The sequence below is a fragment of the Polypterus senegalus genome, chromosome 2 (assembly GCF_016835505.1).
Source record: "Polypterus senegalus isolate Bchr_013 chromosome 2, ASM1683550v1, whole genome shotgun sequence".
NCBI classification, from domain to species: Eukaryota; Metazoa; Chordata; class Cladistia; order Polypteriformes; family Polypteridae; genus Polypterus; species Polypterus senegalus.
Window position 1 is genome coordinate 274,311,079 of NC_053155.1, and position 14,640 is coordinate 274,325,718.

Consider the following 14,640-nt stretch of genomic DNA (forward strand, 5'->3'; position numbering starts at 1 on the left):
AACCAATCCTCCTAGGAGTGAGATGCCCAGAGTAGTTCCTTTCGATTACCTGACATCTCTACATTTCATTTTTTTTTTCTGACGATTTCAATAGTTTCTAGAACCCTGGGCTTTTTACAGCACAGGCTTACACAGCAAGTTTAGTATACCAGTAAACAATTCATAAAAATGGACATAATGTGAAATCAATGACTGCAGGATGGATAACTGACAGCTCTAACTTTGTGACTTGTTTAATCTGTTACCAATTGAAATTCATGCTTTTTATTATTAACAGTATGAAATATCCCTTCATAATGCCCTTGAAAATCGGGCATGAGTTATCAGTGGCGCTCCTATTACCTGTGCAAAAGGACGAAGGTCCACGTCTTTAGAGTCCTGGTGCTTCCTGTCTTGCTATATGGTTGCGAGACATGGATGCTATCCAGTGACCTGAGATGAAGACTGGACTCCTTTATGACTGAGTCTCTCCAGTAAATCCTGGGGTACTGCTGGTTTGACTTTGTGTCGAATGAGTGGTTGCTCACGGAGTCCTGAATTATGAGGGAGTGTCAATTATGGCATTGCATCCGTGTGGTGTGATTCCCTGATGGTGATCCGGCTCGCATGATCCTCATTGTTGAGGGCCCAAGTGGCTGGACCAGGTCAAGATGACACCCATCTAACACCTGGCTGTGGCAGATAGAGGGTCATTTGTGGAGGGTGAGGCTGTACTACGTATCTGCCTGGGGGACTGCCAACCAGGATCCCAAGCTGTTTCATCGTGTGGTGGGTGCAGCAACGTGCAGTACCAGTGTATGCTCTCTGACCTGACCACGCATACGTATTGCATCATAATGTTTGAGGATCTGTGTTGCTGAAACAGCAAATTTTGACAAAACTATGGTGAAATGTTTATAAATTCAGATTTATAAGCCGAACAAAAATGCAATGTCAACTGGAAACAAAAAAAACAATTTTCTATTCACACATATGCTTTACTTCAACGTATCTGAGCATGTTATGTTAAAGATAAGAATGTGTTTTATTTACACAGGGCCATGCTCATTGCACTGCCTAAAATTTCTAAATGACTAATATATTTAACATGGAAGATATTTACTCACAAAATCATGTTCCTGCATTTATTCAAAGATGTAATAATGTAAATGTTTACTTAATTATCAAGTTTATTGGCCCAGTCAGTAACAGTCTATATAGATAGTGATATTTAAAGCTCATGGCTAGGTACTCTGTGTGTGTGTGTGTGAGAGAGAGAGAGAGAGAGAGACTAGACAAAGCCAAAGATGTGCGCTAGTTCAGAAGCACCACTGAAGTGGGTATGAGGGAATGCCACCCTCTAGTTACAAAAGGATTGTTGAGAAAACGCTACAGGCTTGCACGACTTGTGCAGATTAAAAAGTCTTCTGAATTGACTTGAAGCAGAGTGGTGCTGAAAGAAGTTTATTGGATGCATAGCTCATGCACCTATTTTCACACTTGAATCCATGCATCGTTTTAGAAGTGAGGCTCCTGAAGTCCATTGCTGAGTGGAAGGCAGAGGCCAAAGTCTGGCTTTGACACTCATACCAGGTCACTTTAGGGTTAACCTAAAGAAGAGGGCACAAGTACAGACGACGACTTTCACCAAGTCCTCCAGAGCTGTGAGGCAGTGGCACTAAACATGGTACCACTGCGTCACATTACATAATAATATAGAAGGATTTTTCACATTTTATTTTGCTGCCTGGTATGCAGCTCAAGATATCCGAATGTGCTTACACAATTCCAGATTCCTGAGGAAGTTGTAAAATGAATACTGTAGGCATATATAATATTAATATCATGTTTATGTATCACATTTCAAACTTTAAATGGAGCATGATGAACTTCATGCAAAGATTTCCTTGTCAGTCACTATAGGATGATAAAGACAGATGACTAGTAAAGTGGCACTGAAATAATATTAGCAACAAAGCATGCACAATAAATTAAACACTGGTGAAAACCCACTCCTTTTTTTGCAAATAATGATTGGATATTTTATTTTAGCAATAGCTGTAAATATATCACTACCAGGATCAACAAGTGTACTTAAATCTGACTCAGTGTGAATAATACTTTCTTAATAATATGTTCCTGTTTCTTTTTAGACCTTCTTGTATTGAAGACACAAAGATCAGAGACGCTTGTATCCAGTCTGTGTCATAGCCACATTATGGCCTTTTGATATGACAACAGTGCCCTCCATGGTGTTTCAGACAGACATGTTTTTTCCTTGATTTATGCCTCTGGTCCACAGTTTAAAATTATAAAACAATTCAGACGTGATGAAAGTGCTCATTACAGACTTTCATTTAAGGGGATTTGCGTGCGTTTCAGTCACATCATGCAGAAATGATGACAGTTTTTCTACATGGTCGTCGTTCCCCCACCCATTTCAGGGCACCATAATGCTTGGGACACAGCAGTGGCCGGTCTATTATATCTCTCATATTTAGAACTGTGTTGCACGTTTGTTGTATGACTACTTGAAGTCTGAACTTCATAAACATCATCAGGTGCTGAGGAACATCTCTGGTGGTGCTCTGCCAATCCTCTAATGCAGCCATCTTCAGCTCCTGCTTGTTTCGGAGGCTTAATGTCCCGTTAAGTTTTCTCTTCAGTATATGGAAGGCCTGCTCAATTGGATTCAAATAGGGGGATTGTCTTGGCTAGTCAAGAATTTTCCATTTTTAAGGTTTGAAAAACTCTTGTGTTACCTTAGCAATGTACACTCCCCTAAAGGATTATTAGGAACACCATACTAATACGGTGTTTGACCCCCTTTCGCCTTCAGAACTGCCTTAATTCTACGTGGCATTGATTCAACAAGGTGCTGAAAGCATTCTTTAGAAATGTTGGCCCATATTGATAGGATAGCATCTTGCAGTTGATGGAGATTTGTGGGATGCACATCCAGAGCACGAAGCTCCCGTTCCACCACATCCCAAAGATGCTCTATTGGGTTGAGATCTGGTGACTGTGGGGGCCATTCTAGTACAGTGAACTCATTTTCATGTTCAAGAAACCAATTTGAAATGATTCGAGCTTTGTGACATGGTGCATTATCCTGCTGGAAGTAGTCATCAGAGGATGGGTACATGGTGGTCATGAAGGGATGGACATGGTCAGAAACAATGCTCAGGTAGGCCGTGGCATTTAAACGATGCCCAATTGGCACTAAGGGGCCTAAAGTGTGCCAAGAAAACATCCCCCACACCATTACACCACCACCACCAGCCTGCACAGTGGTAACAAGGCATGATGGATCCATGTTCTCATTCTGTTTACGCCAAATTCTGACTCTACCATTTGAATGTCTCAACAGAAATCGAGACTCATCAGACCAGGCAACATTTTTCCAGTCTTCAACTGTCCAATTTTGGTGAGCTCGTGCAAATTGTAGCCTCTTTTTCCTATTTGTAGTGGAGATGAGTGGTACCCGGTGGGGTCTTCTGCTGTTGTAGCCCATCCTCCTCAAGGTTGTGTGTGTTGTGGCTTCACAAATGCTTTGCTGCATACCTCGGTTGTAACGAGTGGTTATTTCAGTCAAAGTTGCTCTTCTATCAGCTTGAATCAGTCGGCCCATTCTCCTCTGACCTCTAGCATCAACAAGGCATTTTCGCCCACAGGACTGCCGCATACTGGATGTTTTTCCCTTTTCACACCATTCTTTGTAAACCCTAGAAATGGTTGTGCGTGAAAATCCCAGTAACTGAGCAGATTGTGAAATACTCAGACCGGCCCGTCTGGCACCAACAACCATGCCACGCTCAGAATTGCTTAAATCAACTTTCTTTCCCATTCTGACATTCAGTTTGGAGTTCAGGAGATTGTCTTGACCAAGACCACATCCCTAAATGCATTGAAGCAACTGCCATGTGATTGGTTGATTAGATAATTGCATTAATGAGAAATTGAACAGGTGTTCCTAATAATCCTTTAGGTGAGTGTATTTCGGACATTATCTTGTTGTAGGCTGAAGCAATGTCTAAAGAATTTGTTGTGCCACTGCCATCAGCAGTTACATTATTAATGAAGATAAGAGTTCCAGCACCTGTGGCAGCTGGGCATGCCCAAGTGTTAAGACCCCCACCGCCATATTTAATAGATGAGGTGGTCTGCTTTGGGTCCTAGTCATGTTCCTTTTTGTCTCCACACTTTTCTCTTGTCAGGTCCATCTTTGTCTTGTCTGTCCACACAACCTTTTTCCAGAATTCTGCAGGCTCTTTGAAGTACTATTTCACAAAATAATCTGTCCATCCTGTCTTTAGCTAACTAGTACAGTGTGGCCTCTTTTTTTACTGTCCGTGAAGTCTTCTGCAGATAGTAGTCTCTGACACATACACATCTGCCACCTGAAGACTGTTTCTGATCTGTCGAGCAGGCGTTTAGGTCTTTTTCTTTAGGTCTTCCTTGGCCTACCAGTCCCTTTGCAATTACTGAGCTCACCAGTGCATTCTTTCTTCTTCATGATATTCCAGTTGATTTACTTCATCCTAAGGTCTTACCAATGTCTCTAATGGTTCGATTCTTGTTTTTCACCTCATGATGGCTTCTTAGACTTTCATTGGCACAGCTCTTGTCTTCATGTTGAACAATGGCAACTACAGGCTCCAAAGGGTAGAAGCAAGCCTAGGTATCTTATGAAGCCATGGAACTCACAAACACCTGTGACACCAATTGTCCCAAACATTATGGTGCCCTGAAATGGAAGGAACATGCAGAAATAGTGCCATCATTTCTACATGGTGTGACCGTAATGTATGCGAATCCCCTTAGATAAAAGTCTGCCATGTGCACTTTAAGCAGATCTGAATTATTCATCCATCCATCCATTATCCAACCCACTATGTCCTAACTACAGGGTCATGGGGGTCTGCTGGGGCCAATCCCAGTCAACACAGGGCACAAGGCAGGAAACAAACCCCGGGCAGGGCGCCAGCCCACCGCAGGGCAAGATCTGAATTATCTGATTTGTAATTTTAAACTGTGGAGCAGAGCTGTAAATCCTGGGAAAATGTGCCTTTGTCCCTAACTTTATGGAGGGCACTGTAGATCCAACATGTGACCATGATTTGTCTTATCCTCCATACCATACTGAATAAAAATCAAAGCAGTCCAAAATGTGAAGTACATGCAGGAACCTTACGTGGCCGGGATGCTGTCAGTCTGGAAGCACAGGGCATTATTTTCCCTCAGATCACTAGATAGAAGCCCCCCTGGGTTGTGGCAGTGACTCGGATTGCCTCAGGTCATCATGGGAATTGGAGTTCTTTGGCTCAGCCCTGTTGGGTTCACTTGGTGTTACTAGGGGGATTGATGGGGACTGGTGAGCCCTACTTTATCGGGTTCCAGCCTAACCCAGAGTTGCTCCCAGGGCCATAATTATGGGACACCATAAGTACTCCCGGGTTTTATATAAAAGAAGCTGCTGGCCTCATCTCAAGGAGCCAGAGTTGGGAGGAGGAGGAGGAGGAAGAGGATGAAGCTTGTTGGGAGGAGTGGAGGAGGATAAGAGAGAAGAAGACAAAGAGGGTTTGCTGTGGGAAGCTTTTCCCTGAAAGAGTTTCACACAAATAAAAATTCTGTGTTTATCGGCAACTTGTGTGCAAGCCTGTTTTGTCAGGTGTTTGGAGAGCTGCAGCACCCCCTGGTGGCCATTATTTTCCATGAAAATTAAAATCACTACCTATAATAATTCTCTTATAGGTAGGAATTAGTAATGATAATAAATCTGAAAATTCACGAATAAGTGAGGCATTTTAATATTTAGGCAAAAGACAGATGGCTCATAAAGAACAGTTGTATCACTTTTAATAGTAGTGGCAAGATAATTGAAAGAAGTAAAATTATTGAGAGTTGTGTCTTAACAACTAAACCAAGACATTAAAAATGTTTTGCATTTGGGGATCTACCAGTAAAACAGAAACACTCACTATAAAAATTAGCAGGCCTGGTCTGGCACTCGTGATGATGATTTTAAAACCGATGTTTGTAGTTACATTCAATGAATAAAAAGTCAAGTGTCAATAGCCCTGTAGTGTCGTCCATGGAGTGTCCAGTGAACGAGGGAGCTTGGACTGTCTAGAACAAAAAATTGTAAGCAGAGAGCACAGACCTCTTGGCATTTCCTGACGGCTGTAGAATTGTATAAACCAGCGGAAGCCATATATTGGGACGTCAACTTGCCACAACGAATGCCCGACCTCTGTGCAAACTGTTTGCATCAATTTGATTTTTTTGGATAAGTCAATCAGTGTAAAATGCATTTATTGAAGGTTACACCAGTGCCACTAGATAATGTTCTCCAGGTTTCCCATACGTTATAGACGCAGTAGACTGCTCTTGTGTGTGAATAATGGCTCCAGCGAGCTCATTAAAGGCTCACTATGTAAAACACGAATCGCTCTGCAGCATCAGAGCACAGTGCGGCCCTTTGAAGTGACACTGACGTGCATGGCCAGTCGTACTGTGCAATCAGACATTCTGATAAGTCAAACTAATCAGCAGGAGTGACACTGGGGCAGTTACTAAATGTGCACTGTACAGTAGGTCTGCATATACAGATGTGGGCAGATTTGTTATAACCCCTCCATGAAAACAGAAAAGCCCACAATTGTCTCTGAAATTTCTTGAAACTGACAAAAGTAATTGGCAGCCATCATTGCTTATTCCGTATTTAACAGAAATCAGACTTTGCTTTAGAGTTCTCAGATAATCAGACAAATGAAAGTGGCATGGACAAAAATGATGGGACCCTTAACCTAATATTTTTGTACAACCTTTAAAGGTAATCAGTGCACACAAGCGATTCCTGGCGCTCTCCATGAGACTTCTGCACCTGTCCGCTGGTCGTTTGGCCAACTCTTCCTGAGCAAACTGCTCCATCTGTGTCAGGTTTGAGGGGCGCCTTCTCCAGACTGCACGTTTCTTTCCTTAATTACTCGATAGGACTCAGATCAGGGCTCAAAGAAGGCCACTTCTGAATAGTCCAACCATAGCCATTCTTGGGTGCTTTTAGCTGTGTGTTGTGGGTCCTTATCCTGTTGGAGGATCCATGACCTGCGACTGAGACTGAGCTTTCTGACACTGGGCAGTACGTTTTGCTCCAGAATGGCTTGATGATCTTCAGATTTCATTGTTTCCCCCACACAGACTCAAGGCACCCCCCTGTACTACATTCAGCAAAGCAGCCCCAAAATATAGCCGAGCCTCCTCCATGTTTCTCAGCAGCTATGGTGATCTTTTCATTAAAAGCTTCATTTTTTTCATCTGTGAACATTGAGCCGTTGTGATGTGCCAGAAAGCTCCAGATTGTCCTGTCTGTCCAGTGGACATTCTCCTAGAAGCATTGTGGCTTGTCAATGTGCATTTCAGCAAATTCCACTCTGGCTTTTTTATGTTTGTCTTTCAACAGTGGGGTCCTACTGGGTCTTCATCCTTTGAGCACATTGTACCTCATAAAGCGACAGACATTGATGGACCTTGGAGATCAGCTTGTACGTCTTTGGAGGTTGTCCTTGGCTTTTTGTTTACCATTCTCACTATCCTTCTGCCCATTCTCTGGTCGATTTTCTGTTTATGGCCGTGTCCAATGAGGTTAACTACAGTCCCAAGGAACTTAAACTTAATAATATTTACAACTGATATCACATGAACATCAAGCTGCTTGGAGATGGTCTTCTAGCCTTTGTCTTCAACATGCTTGTCAATAATTTTCTTTCTGATCTCCTCAGACAGCTCTCTCCTTTGCCTTTCCTGGTCCAAGTTCAGTTTGAGATGCACAAGGATACCAAACAGCAGAGTGACTGCTTTTCTCCATTTAAAGAGGCTGAATGACTGACTGCTCAATTAAAGACGTGTGAATCTAATTAAAGAAAGCAGTTAGTTTGGAAAATGACTCTAATTGTAGCTGCCGAAGCGTAATGCGAAGTTGAGCACGGGCAAAACACGTGCCAAAAGAAATCTCACAGTCCAAAAGTTTGTTTTAAAAAATATTTAGTGAAAGTTAAAAGCAAATAATCCACACAAGAATAAAAGAAAAAATAGTTACACACGTAGAATAAAAGGAACAAAAAAGAAAAATGTATCTTGTCTAAATTTAGCTTTTCTTGAGGAACTTTAGTTATTTCAATACTTAAAGGTGGTTCTTCTGTACGTTATAAGCGTACGGCTTCATGCTTAAATAAGCGCGTTATCGTTACGTGTTACTTCACACACTCAAAGAGCCCGTAGGCCATAAAGCACGATCATAGGCACGGTTTAAAACTGTATGCCTCTACACCTTACACATGGCAAGGCTGTCACTAACTGAAGAATAATGTTTACTCAAAGCTGTTAGAAATGGCAAGAATATACCAATACAATTCTACTTATGGGGGGTTATCGGAACCTTCCATAGTTTATGCATTGTCATCTAGTAAGATATTTATGAATCTTATAGAACCAGGAAAATGGCTCTTACACTAATCCTACTACTTGTAATCTTTTCTAGGGGTGTCAACAAAGGTGTCCAGGCCATTTTAGAATCTCTTTGTAGAATAAGCGATGCTTGATCTCATTTCACGCTTGCTTTGCTTTGCTCGATGACATCTCTAAGGCGTGCAGGTACACAGGGAACAACTGCTTTTCCTTTCATCTCGTTTCAGGAGGCAAATGGCCCAACACATTTGTCCACGTCTGTAAATGTACAGTTTATTCCAGTAATTCTACAGTATGATCTTGTTGATAGCTATCATTTCCTGCTAAATTCACTTCAAATTACCAGTGAATACTTACTTGTTTTAAAGAGTTTCAAGTATGATGTATACAAAATAAATCAAACCGGAGAGGAAAGTTTTTATTTGAGTAACATTTAATAATGCACTCTCCTCTGGGTGTTTTGAGCTATGTTGTGAAATCTCACGCACGTGCGCATAATCATGGATTGCTGAAGCCTGTCTCAAGTTAATGAGAAACATTTTTGATTTGTGAAACTGAATGAGCCTCAATTGGAAAAACAAGACTTAGTTAAATGAATAATTCATAATTGTACTTCTTGGAATAAAACTGCAGGCTGCCTCTCAAAATAGGCTTCGCCTCTGACAGCCAAACCCTAAGCTCTACTGCCATTTCTTGGCCTGTTCACACTTTAAAAATGGGTAACAGGCTTTTAAAGTTCAAAAATATCCTAAAGGTCCAAAATATATTTAAAAAATGCCCTTCAACAACAATAACAACAATATTCCTTTGGGGGTTGCTTTCCTGTAGACTTGAAAGGGGTCCTGACCCTTGTCCCGCAGCCGTTTGACTCTGAACTCTTTCTCTTGGTCGCATTCTTTATTTGTGTACTTCACTGGCTGTCCTTAACACTGCAGGACATCAGGGCTCGTCTCTGTGCTGGTCCTCCCTGTATTTTAGGTTAGGACTTTGAGCCGTGTAAGGCATAGCCATATACAGATAGACGCCGCATTCACTGTGTTTCCCAGTCGGCACGATACGTCTGCGAGTCCGCCCTATGGCGAGTGGCAAAAGTGCCATTTAAACTAATACAGGTAGAAGTGGAAACCGGGCTTTCTGATGAAAAAACAATAACGTTTAAAACAGTATCGTTTACATACAACAGATTTTGCGAATCGTTTAAATGCAATTATTTATATCCATTTATACACAAATAATGGCAATTATTAAATAATGATAATTATTATTATTAAGTAATTCCTCCCATATAAGTAAAATTTATCGGGCTGCCTTCTTTCCATCTCCGAAACATTTCTAGACTTCGTCCTGTTCTTACGCAACTCAGTACTGAAGTATTAGTTAATACCCGAGTCACCTCACGTATAGATTACTGTAATGCTATTTTATCTGGAATCCCACAAAAACGTATCCATCGCTTACAAGTTCTTCAAAATTCTGCTGCAGGGTAATAACCTGCTGTTCTAAATCCACTGAACATATTACACCCACTCTCTCTCAACTTCACTGGCTCCCTGTTAACTACAGAATGCAATACAAAATACCGCTCTGAACATTTAAAGCTCTCCACAACCTCACTGATCTCCTACAGATTTAATTTGAGAGTATTCAGTCTGGCAATATGGTGCAGCATTAGTTTGTGGAAGACAGACACAATTAAAGACATGAGCATAAAATGGTGGTTGTGAATTTCAAACTGTGTTTCCTCAATGTGCTCCCTGAGAAAAAACACATCATCAAGTTTGAGAAATGTTAACAGCTAACAACAATCTACATAGTTAGTGATTAAATACATTTTGCCAAAATGTTGTTTGGAGGCTCACTTGAGCACATAAATGCATAGCTTTGCTAGCTTAGCCTGGCGTAGCTAAAGTAAAGATTATAAAACGGGATTTTCAAATGGCCAAATATAACCAAAACATTTGTTCAGACTTACCTATGAAATGTAATCCTCCGGGATCTGGTTTGAAGCGTACAGAGGTTTGTACAATCCCAAGCAGCACATGCGTGTGGCATCTTCATCCATTACTTCACTTCACAGCAGTGCCACTTGCAATATGGCGGTGACGTTGATATACGATTATGCTGGTCATGAGGCATCTAGTTATTCTATGTCTATGGTGTAAGATGTTTCTGTGCTCCCTTCTGGACCACTCTGCTTGTGTCAGACCTCTGGCTTGGTATTTTCCGGATTGAGGCCTTGGTTCCTTATTGGCCTCTTGCTCTCTTCTCCAGGATAGCACCCTGGGCATAAGACCCTGCCTCTGGATCATAAAACCTCTGGCTTAAAAGACAGGGTTAATGAAGAATCTTTATTAATGAAAGATTTATATTAAACAAAAAAGAACAACAATAGCGAAGCAAGAATTTGTAGGGCAGAAAATAAGACAAATAGGTAAGATTAAAAAAAAAATCCAAGGCAAACAAGTTCAGCCAATACACCAATAGTAAAATCCAACAAGCAGAAGTGTAAAAGTCACAGAAATACTTGCAATGCCTTGAATAAATACACAGAAGGTGGTCCCCCGGCTGATTGTCATGGTGGACCCGTGGGTTGCATCACAAAATGTATTTTTCAAAGAATGAAAACTACTTATTACTTTGCGTGACCTTAATAAACAGTCCTTACAGTACATTGCAGAGAAGGAAGTGCGACTGGGACTCCGGTAAGTCAATGGCTACATGGCTGCACAGGAGCAAATGCAAGGTTTGGAGGTTCATGGAGTATTACATGGAATACATGGGCCTTGGGTCAGGAGGAGATGGCAGCCTGTGCTTTACTGCAACTTTGGAGAAGGTAAAAAATTATTAAAGAGCCGGCATTCATTCCATGTTTTGTAAGGCCCAAGTAAATGGTTTCCAGAAATGCTTACTGAAGGGAGGGAAGAACAGACAGAGAGAGAGGGAGAGAGTGCACAGGTTGGTGCGGCTGTCTGCGTACAGGCCTTTGTGCAAGAGAGAGTCAATTTATAAACAGAATTCCAGACAGGGAGAACATGTGGCACGGCTAGCATCACTGTGTGGTACATCGTGGAGGACTGGTGGTGCATAATCATCTATATATATAATTCACCAAGGGCAAGCAAGACAGAACCCCGCCCGCTAACTCTAAGACCATGAGATACGCTCGGCAGAACCCCGCTCGCCAACTCTAACCCTCCTATCGCGTCATGGGATACGCACGACAGAGCCCTGGCCGCCATTTCTAATCCTACTTCCGTGTCCACCATCGCTCTCGATCAAATAGCAATAATTAGCAAACAAACAAAGGTAGCTGGCAGTAACAGTGCAAAATTCACAATTGGTTTGCCAGTTTGAAAAGATAAGTTTTGAGGGTAGTTTTAAAATGTGTTATTGAATCGGGCTGATGAATATGAGAGGGAAGAGAATTCCCAAGTTGAGGAGCACTAGGAGAGACGCTTGAGTGAGGTTGTGGAGAGCTTTAAATGTTCAGAGCGGTATTTTGTATTGTATTCTGTAGTTAACAGGGAGCCAGTGAAGTTGAGAGAGAGTAGGTGTAATATGTTCAGTGGATTTAGAACAGCAGGTTATTATCCTGGCAGCAGAATTTTGAATAAATTGTAAGCGATGGATAAGTTTTTATGGGATGCCAGATAGCATAGCATTACAGTAATCTATAACTGAGGTGACTTGGGCATTAACCGATACTTCAGTACTGTGTGGCGTAAGAACAGGACGAAGTCTAGAAATGTTTCTGAGATGGAAGAAGGCAGTCCAAGAAATGTTACTTATATGGGAGGAATTATTTAATAATATTAATAATAATAATTATAATAATAATAATAATAATAATAATTATTATTATTATTATTAATTGCCATTATTAGTGAATAAATGGATATAAATAATTGCATGTAAATGATTCGCCAAAATCTGTTGTATGTAAATGATACTGCTTTAAACGATAAAACGTTTTTTCATCAGAAAACCCGGTTTCCACGTCTACCTGTATTAGTTTAAATGGCACTTTTATCTCTCGCAATAGGGCGGACGCGCTGGCTTATCGTGTCGACTGGGCAACACAGTGAATGCGGCGTCTATCTATATATGTCTATGTTTTCCGTAGCCTGCTACAGGAAGGTACTCTCTCGACCATTGGCATTGGTTTCGCTTCTTGCTGTTTTCATTATACTGCGACGGTGGTTTCCTAAGCCTTTGTTATACTGAATTCCTTTCTCACCATTTCACGTTCCTATTCTTACACCACCGTATGCTATGGCGGGCTTCGGCTAGTAAGAAATAATTCCTAACATTTATATGGCGCTTTTCTCAATATTCAGACACTTCAGTGAGTGGGAATCCACTTCAACCACCATTAATGTGTAACATCCTCTTGGATGATGCAATGGCAGCCATTTTTGTGCCAGTATTCTCACCACACATGAGCTGTTTGGTGGTGAAGTGGTGAGAGATAGTTAGAAACAGGGGATGATTAGTGGCCCAGAATGACTCACTAATCATTCGGCTCTGGTGGGCCTTGGGATACACCCTGTGCTTTACTTTCTTTTAACAGTTCATCAACTTTATTTTGAACAACAATAACCAAATATTCTTATAGCTCAGTTTGTAAAAGACACGTTCATAGTCTTTATCGCTGCATTCTGTACACAGGCTAGCTCTTCCTCCACCACATCTGGAAGCACAGACCAGTTTTACCAATTTTTAAAACTACACTTGTTCATTTACATGAATGCTCTAACAGCGTATATCAGGAACGTATGCATTGTATGGTGCACTGCGAACATTAGCACTGAGGTCTATGGGGATTACTTAGATTACTTACTTAGATTTCAACCCATCTAAGATGACACAGCTAGTATGAATATAAAATGCTAAGTGCTGCGCCTGTCTGTTGCTAAATTACTCACCTGCCATGGGAGCTAGAAAATTAATCTTGATCTTAATTGAAAGCTTATATCGTGAAGCAAACGTGGCTGGTGGCAACCAAGGCAAAGTTATGGAGGTTCCTGTTATCCTTACAGCAAACTTTAAAGGCAAACTGACCAAGGACATTAGAATATTAGAACACTCTAGATGAGACCAGGCAATTCTGCCCAACAAAGCTTACCAGTCCTATCCATTTAATTTGTCCAAAATAAAATCATGTCAAGTTTTAAAAGTCCCTAAAGTCCTACAGTCTATCACACTACTTGGTAGATTAGTCTACGTGGGAAGAAAAATTTCAATACGTTTCCAACTGTGTCTCCGTGTTCTTGATGAACTCATTTTAGAATACAAGTCTCGATCCACTGTGGTAATCCATCCATCCATTTTCCAACATGCTGAATCCAAACACAGGGTCACGGGAGCCCATCCCAGCCAACACAGGGCACGAACCAATCCTGGGCAGGGTGCCAACCCACCGCAGGACACACACAAACACACCCACACAACACACCCTTCTTAAAAATAAAAACTAAAGCATCATTTGTAGGGCTATTTAGTCAGTGCATACAAGGGGGCACACAAAAATATTAAAATTGTCCTTTTGGGATTTTTTTAAAAGCTGGGATTTAGGCCAACACAGCTGGGTTCAATATAGGTCTGGCCAGAAGCCATTGCTGCTCCCAAATACGCAGTGTCTAATGCTTCCTATCATGGTGTGCATCTGCTGTACATCATACTTGACAGAACAGATGGGTCACAAATGATTAAACCTAAGAAAATTCTGCAGATGAAAACAGCCATAACCCCAAAAAGTCCAATAGTCAAACGTCAAGACAGCTGTGATCAAAACGAGAGTAACATGGGGTAGATGTTTAAAGTCATTTGAAGCAAGTATATGTTGACTTCAGTGGAAAAAATGTATGGGTGGCTGTCTTAATACACCAACCATCACTTAAGATCCACAGAAGAGGTGAGAGACGTTGATAAATTTATTTTGGAAATACATAAAAGTTTAGCATTGTATCTCCACAGCTTTGCTACTCACTTACAGTGCATTCACAGCACATCACTTTTTCCACATTTGACATAATGACAACGTGAAAAAAGTTTACTTGAGGTTTTTGCAAATTTATTAAAAATAAAATAACTGAGAAATCCCATGTACATAAGTATTCACAGTCTTTGCTCAATACTTTGTCGATGCACCTTTGGCAGCAATTACAGCCTCAAGTCTTTTTGAATATGATGCCA